The sequence below is a fragment of the Pteropus alecto genome, unplaced genomic scaffold (assembly GCF_000325575.1).
Source record: "Pteropus alecto unplaced genomic scaffold, ASM32557v1 scaffold182, whole genome shotgun sequence".
Classification (NCBI taxonomy): Eukaryota; Metazoa; Chordata; class Mammalia; order Chiroptera; family Pteropodidae; genus Pteropus; species Pteropus alecto.
In genome coordinates, this window is record NW_006433946.1 from 2,082,268 (window position 1) to 2,089,627 (window position 7,360).

The 7,360-nt window shown below is 37.6% G+C and overlaps 1 long non-coding RNA gene across 1 annotated transcript in view; it reads right to left on the minus strand.

Moving 5' to 3' along the window:
* Positions 1-7,360, minus strand: part of LOC112477100 — a 135,286-nt gene that overhangs the window by 18,639 nt on the left and 109,287 nt on the right. The gene's annotated exons all lie outside the window — the stretch shown is intronic.

A 7,360-nucleotide genomic window follows, 5' to 3' on the forward strand; every position in this document is an offset into this window, starting at 1 on the left:
TCTTTCCCTCTTATTTGTGTAACAGAGTAAGACATACTTGGGATTATTAAAGATAAGAAAAGCTCTGACCAGAAATTTTATTTTCTCGTCAATGTCTGCTCCTATGAAAAAAACTACACAATTTATGTAAAACCGAGTGATAATCTTTCTTTAGCTAACTTTCTCATTAGCCCCACCCTCTTACATGTCATTATATCTCCATTAATCCTCATATTTTTCACCACAGTCTCAAAAAAATGTTGGTTCTCTCTTCCAATTCAAGCCTAACCAATCAAGCCTAATCAATCCACCTGTATCTTTAATCACATTGATCCCTTCTAGAATGTGCTGCATTCTTTGCTGCCTGGAAAACGCTTGTCCCTGAAAACCCTCCTGATTCAGGCTTAGTCATTTCTTCCTCTGTACTACCTCTATCTGGACACAGACTTTTTTATCTTTGCAATTGTCATAATGGGCTGTAATTTTGGCCTACAAGTTCTGTCCAGTCAATTTCAAGCTTCTCTAAAGCAAACATCAAGTTTCATTAATTTTTCATATCTCGGGGTGAGTATAATGCTAATGTATGGACACTTAATATTTGTGGGATTGAATTACTCCTGGAACCAAACTTTCACTCTACCTTTACCTTCAAATCTTCCAAAACTCCATTTCTTCACCATTCTTCAACATTAACTTTGGAGTCAGAGAGCTCAAAGATCAAACATTTGCTGACTTTTTTTTTAAAAAACTGTAAAATGGAGGTTCTTAGACCTACATACAGTCCTGTTCATAAAATTAAATAATGTCTATAAATAGCTTAGCACAATAAGTATCCCAAATAAGTACTCAATAATTGCTGATAATGTGGTGGTCGTCATAATTCTGGTGGTTTGGTTTGGTTTTGGACTGTAGGGTTCTACTAGTAGACTGTGGTACTGAAAATGCAGCACTCTGGCATGTTGAGTAAAGGTAAACATTTCTTTTTTGGCATTTCTATCACAAACTCTTAAATCCCTTTTCTCACCTTCTGTGCTTTCTTGGATGCTTCTCCAAATGATGAGGGTGCTGAGTAATCCTTTCTGCAGATAACACAATCTTGTTTCTGGACTGATCTCATCATGCCCTACATTCCTGTTTACTTCAGTCATCCCCTAAATTCGCAGGTCATCTCTATTACTTGAACTCTTATCCCCACAGCGATTTGAACATCACCTAATCTGAAAGCAATCTTCCGCTCCTCCCTTCTCCCTTAAATCCTTCCAGTGTGCCCTCTGGAATTCCTGATAACTCATTAACTTAATACCCAGCATTCTCAAATTCTTCTTTAAATGTGGCCTTCACTTTCTTGCTCTAACTAAAACCTGGTTGCTCCTGTGGACACTTCATGCCTTGTAGCCTCCAAAAAGGTGATATATTTTTTTTTCCTCTCTTATATGCCCGAAATTTAGAGTGTGGGGTACATGTTCTCCTTTGTTTCTTGTACTTTGTTTCTTTGTACATCCAAACCAGTAGTACTTCCTTCCTTGGAAAGAAAAAATCCCAGCTCCTTTGAAGTTCATGTCACATGGCAACCTCCTACCCATGGCCTACTTTCCCTTGTTCCATCATGTTCAGATACCAAGTTCACCCTTCTTCATTCAGGGAAAATTTAGCAAGTAGCTCATTGACTCTTCACTCCTACTCTCCCATCATCCTTAGAGATTTTGATATCCATGCAACTCGCATTGTGGAGAATCCTCTCGATGTACTGGTGTTCACTGCCTTGACCTCCGCATGTCCAGGGACCTTTTCCTCACCTCCTTCAGCCGTTTGCTTCCAGGAATTATCCTAGATCTTGTTGTACCATCAACCACAGGTATCAATAACCTCTATTTGAAACACTCCAATTTGTGATCACCTCTTTTTATTTGTCTCTAGTTAATCCCTTTCTTATGCCATCTAGGGATTCTTGAGTTTCATAGGGAGACTGATCCTATCAACTTTTGCCTTTCATCCTCTTCACACCCTCACTTTCCTCATAACCCAGCCTAAAAGACGTAGTCCATTGTTATAATTACTCTTCACACAAACCCTTGACAATATTCATCTCTCTGTTCCTTTATCGTATAGTTGCCTGAAAACTTCCACCCTGACTGACTTCAGCTTTTGCCTATGCTTGACTCTGAGAAGCTGGATATGATTTGACAAAACATATGACATGTGCTTATCTGTCTCACTTAAGACATCTGACAACTCTGTACAGTGAACCCATGGAGCTCTCAGCAACCCAATTGTCTGTCCCAATTCAGTTTACCTCACTACTCCCCAAAATGATGATTTTATCACTTATCCTTTCTCTTCAGAATCTCTAACATACTCTTTGCTCTTTAATTCAGCTGATGCCCTTATTTTATATTTTACTGCTAAAGTACCAGCAATCAGAAAGGAATAGCCACATGTTCCCACCCCGCAATGTATACTTCACTGTATCTCGACCAAGTACTTTGCCTTCCTTCCTGTTGCAATGGATGTACCCATATATAAAGTCAACCCATCACCTCATACCTGTCAGAGAAAAATTAAAAAAAATAATTAAAAGAAAACATTATAAAAAAAGGGGAAAAAGATAGGAGATAACAAAAGAGGATGTGAAGATAAGGAAACACTTGTACACTGTTGGTGGTATTATAAATTGACAGCTATTATGGAAAACAGTATGGAGGTTCTTCTAAATATTAAAAATAGAACTAACCTGTGGTCCAGCAATTCCACTATTGGATGTATATGTAAAGGAAATGAAATTAGTTATCTTGAAGAGACATCTGCATCCCCATAGTCATTGCAACATTATTCTCAAAAGCCAAGCTATTGAACCCACTTAAGTGTCTGTCCACACATGAATGGATAAAGAAAATGTGATGTGTGTGTGCACACGTGTGTATGTACATACAGGAATATCATTTAGCCACAAAAAGGAAGGAAATCTTGCCATTTGTAATAACATGGATAATTCTTGAGGACATTATGCTAAGGAAAATAAGCCAGACACAGAAAGACAGATACTGCATGATCTCACTTATATGTAGAATCTAAAATAGTTAAATTCATGGAATCACTGAGTAGAAAGATAGTTGCCAGGAGTTTGGAGAAATGGGGAGATGTTAGTCAAATAATACAAAGTTTTGGTTCTTCAAGATAAATAAGTTCTGGGGATCTAATGCATAGTGTGGTGACTATAGTTAACAATGCTGTATTGTATACCTGAAAGTTGCTAAAAGGGTAGATCTTAAGTGTTCTTATCACATACACACACACACACACACACACACATACACACAAAAAAACAGTGACTATACGAGGTGGTAGATATGTCAACTAGCTTGATTAAGGTAATCATTTCACAATATATACATATATCAAAACATCAAGCAGTACACCTTAAATATATACAATTTCTATTTGTCAATTATACCCCAATAAAACTGAAAAGAAAATAAAGTCAACTCTTTCATATAACATTTCCACTGTCTGTCCACCAGACTCCATTCCCACTCACCTTAATCAAGGGCTTTGTTTCTATAAATGTCCCCAACCTCTCTTGAATCCTCACTTATCCCTTATCTACTGGGATAATTAGTATACAGGTATGCTATAAGACCATAATTTAAAACACTTTCTCTGATTTCACATTCGCATTTTACACTCCCATTCTCTATTTCTCCTTTCACTTTTCCATTGCTGCTCTCTTTTACACAAAGCTGATAAAAATTTTGTCTGCACTAACATCTCTACTTCCTTCGCTTCCCTGAAAGCACTCTAGTCAGTCTTTCAATCTCCAACTCCATGGAAACCTCTCTTGTCAACATTGTCTTCACATTGCCAAATCTAACAAGCAAACGTATTCGCCCTCATAGCAGCATTTAACACAGTTAACCAGCCTCCTTGAAGTGTTTTATATTCTCAGCTTCTAAAATATCTATTCCCATTCTGTTCCCATCTCAATGTCCTTCTAACTTCTGGATTTTTCCTGTTAATGTATTCTCAACACAGCAACCAAATCGATTTGGTTAAATCATGGATGAGATTATTTCACTGCTCTATTCACCAAAACTCTAAAGCATGCTATATCACTCAGTTGGCAAACAATGTTATGTTAGTTTCAGGTGTACAACATAGTGATTAGACATTTATATAAATTAAGAAGTGATGACCCTGATAAATCTAGTACCCACCTGTCACCATACACAGTTATTACAATATTGTTGACTATATTCCCTATGCTATACTTTACATCCCCATTACTATTTTGTAACTACCAAAGTGTACTTCTTAACCCCTTCACATTTTCACCCAGACCCCCAAACCACCTCCCATCTGGCAACCCTCGAAATGTTCTCTGTGTCTATGAGTCTGTTTCTGTTTTGTTTATTTATTTTGTTCTTTAGATTCCACAGGTAAGTGAAATCATATGGCATTTTTCTTTCTCTGTCTGACTTATTCCACTCAGTATGATACCCTCTAGGTCCATCTATATTGTTGCAGATGGCAAGATTTCACTTTTTTTAATGGCTGAGAAAAGAGAACTTCTTAAAAATGGCTATACCCTCTCCCCACTTGGTAGTCACTGTCTAACCCATTAACTTGCTTTGTTTTTCTTTACAGTGCTTAATGCCACCTGATACACAACATATTGTTTGTTTGTTTATTGTTTCTCTTCCCCACATGGAATCAAACCCCATGAGACCAGGAACAGTATTTTTTTTCTGTTCACTGTTATGTCACCAGCAGCTAGCATTATTTATTGTGCAATAAATATTATTGAATGACTAAATAAAATTCTTCTTTTGAATGTCTACATTCTTGTGATCAGCATCTGCATATGCTTTCCTAAAACCATTAAACATCTTTATCCACAACTTAAACCAAATCCCTCTCGCAGTAAATTGAGAATTTAGGCAAATAGTTTGGCCATAACCCTCTGTTGAGTGTCTTTCCTCTGTCCTAGCACTAAATTTATTGACTCAGTCTTAAAACTCTCTCCATTTCTCATGAAACGCAGAGTGATTGCACTCCAAAATCAATAAACGTAAGAATACTTAGAGCAGGAAAGAAGAAAAAAGAGATAATGAAAGGAGAAAACAGTATAAAGAACTCATAAACATAACTGTATTTGAGAATCAAAGATCATGCAAAATTTTGGAGGAAAACACCACCTCCCCTTCCTCTGTAGTAGACTCTTTCTTAGACTGGACTGTGCTCTGTCATGTAGAGCAAAGGACAAGCCTTTTGGCCTCAGTTTCTATTTGAGTCCAGATAAAGACAAACAGGATAGGCCCAAGGCAAAACTGTCAAGTGGAAAAACTTGGCTTATGTCTGGAAATCCCCTCGTGTGCTTCCTCCCTGCTTGGAGATATCTTCCCTTCACCTCTACTGCCAGCATCCTCCTACTTCTAAAATCTTCCCTGTATCAAAAAATAAAAAGGAATGTCTTAGAATATTTATACCCAGGTTGTAATTTCACTGTTAAATTTTAAAGATGATGCAGAGTTTGAATTTTCCTGATAACTGACCTGACCTTCCACTAGATAGCAAGGCACAGTATTAGACTTTATCTAGGCCATGAAGCTCATGTCCACCTACTGTCTTCGGGCAGAATTTTCATGTCAATACTCAGTGTCTCTAAGTAAAATTCGCAGACTTATATTTTCCTCCTCTTGGCATTTAGATCTGTGGGACGCCACGGCATTTTTACAGGTTCTGGCTTCAGAGTAACTCATTCATTCTGTTTCTTGAATTGGTGACCGTTGAGTTTCATAGGACCATCTGCCTCTTTCTGGAGGTGACAGGTGGTACCTACTGCTCAGCTCTCTGTCTCAACTTCCTGGTCTACTGCTCTTCTTTGTTCTAAGATTAGTCCTCTGCAGCTTAATAACTCCTCTAAGCAACTCCATTTTCCTCATTCTGGAATATAGGAACTTCTGGAAGCAGAGAAGCAGAAGTGCTGCCTCAGTCTTCTCTCTCTATCCATTTCTTTCCACCATGTCATCTATCTCCTGGGCCATGCCAAGTATGAGAATTCTCCTAGACACTGGCATGCCGGAAAGCATGCCGCTGATATCGTGATGCCAGGCCTCCTACACTGAAAATGTGAGCCCCGACAAGGGGAAGTCAAGGACTCTGGCATCTTCTTTCCTTACTTTCCGCTCTCTTCTCATTCCCACACTCCATGGGCCGGAGTCATTCTCATCCTATCAGACTCTATATATACTCTTAATAATAAATAATTTTTGTGACTGCTTTTGCTATTCTGAAATGAAAATTATAGATAATATAACTCTCCTCACATAACTTCGGAAAATCAATATCATAGTCTAACTGTAATAAAAAGAGAAATAAGCCAAAGTAATTTATTCTTTATGTATTTCAAAATGAAAACAAGTGCTTTGTCATAACTATAAGGAAAGACATCCTGAAATGGTCCGATGGTTAAGTCTATATGCAGAATCACCTGAATGTGACTGTTATAAATTCTCTACTGGAGGCTTAAACTCCACGAGTGTTTTGTTGATGATATTCTGAAATAGTGACCAAACCTCAGTAAACTTACAAGTGAAACAAAATATGATTTTCTTACAGTTTATACTATAATACATTTATGGAAAGTTTAGTGCATAGCAAAAAAAAAAACATATACTTTTTGTTTTTATGTCAGATGAAATTAGGTTCCAGGCTCAGATGATTTTAAACAAGTTTTATATCTGTCCATGGGCTATGATACTACTTTATTTCAGTGAATGAGGCCACTTGTTCTAGCTGTCTAGAATCCCTGGACTCTACTCATTAAATACAAAATGTGGCCTCCAAGCATTGTGTGACGACAATAATAAAAGAGGCCCACAACTTTCCAAAATGATCCCCAAGGGGGGCAATTTTCCACCTCTTCTAAGAATTACTTCTTCGCACCATTTCCTCCTTCTTCACTTCACAAGGCTCATGGCGCAGCTGTCACTGCAGAGGAGATATCCACTCCTCTCTTATAAATGAGAACTACCCATGATTTGCGTTTTCTGGTGTGGCTCTTGATATGGGAGCCTAATGGTTAGAATCGCAATTAACGATTTCTGAGGATAAAAGTACATTCACTTAATATCCCCAAAATATAATCTCTATTACCCATTGAAACTCATTCCTGTTGTTAGATTACCCAGATATTAGCACCTTAAACTGCTTTATTCTAAATTATTAATTTGATATTTTCCAAATAACAGAAGTAATACATGACTCTGGTAATAAGTCAAACAACATTCAGGTGACAACAAAAATTATTTTTTTCGTCTCATTTGATTTCCTGGCCTATATGTAAACACACACACCACTCACATACATACCCCCACACAGTCCC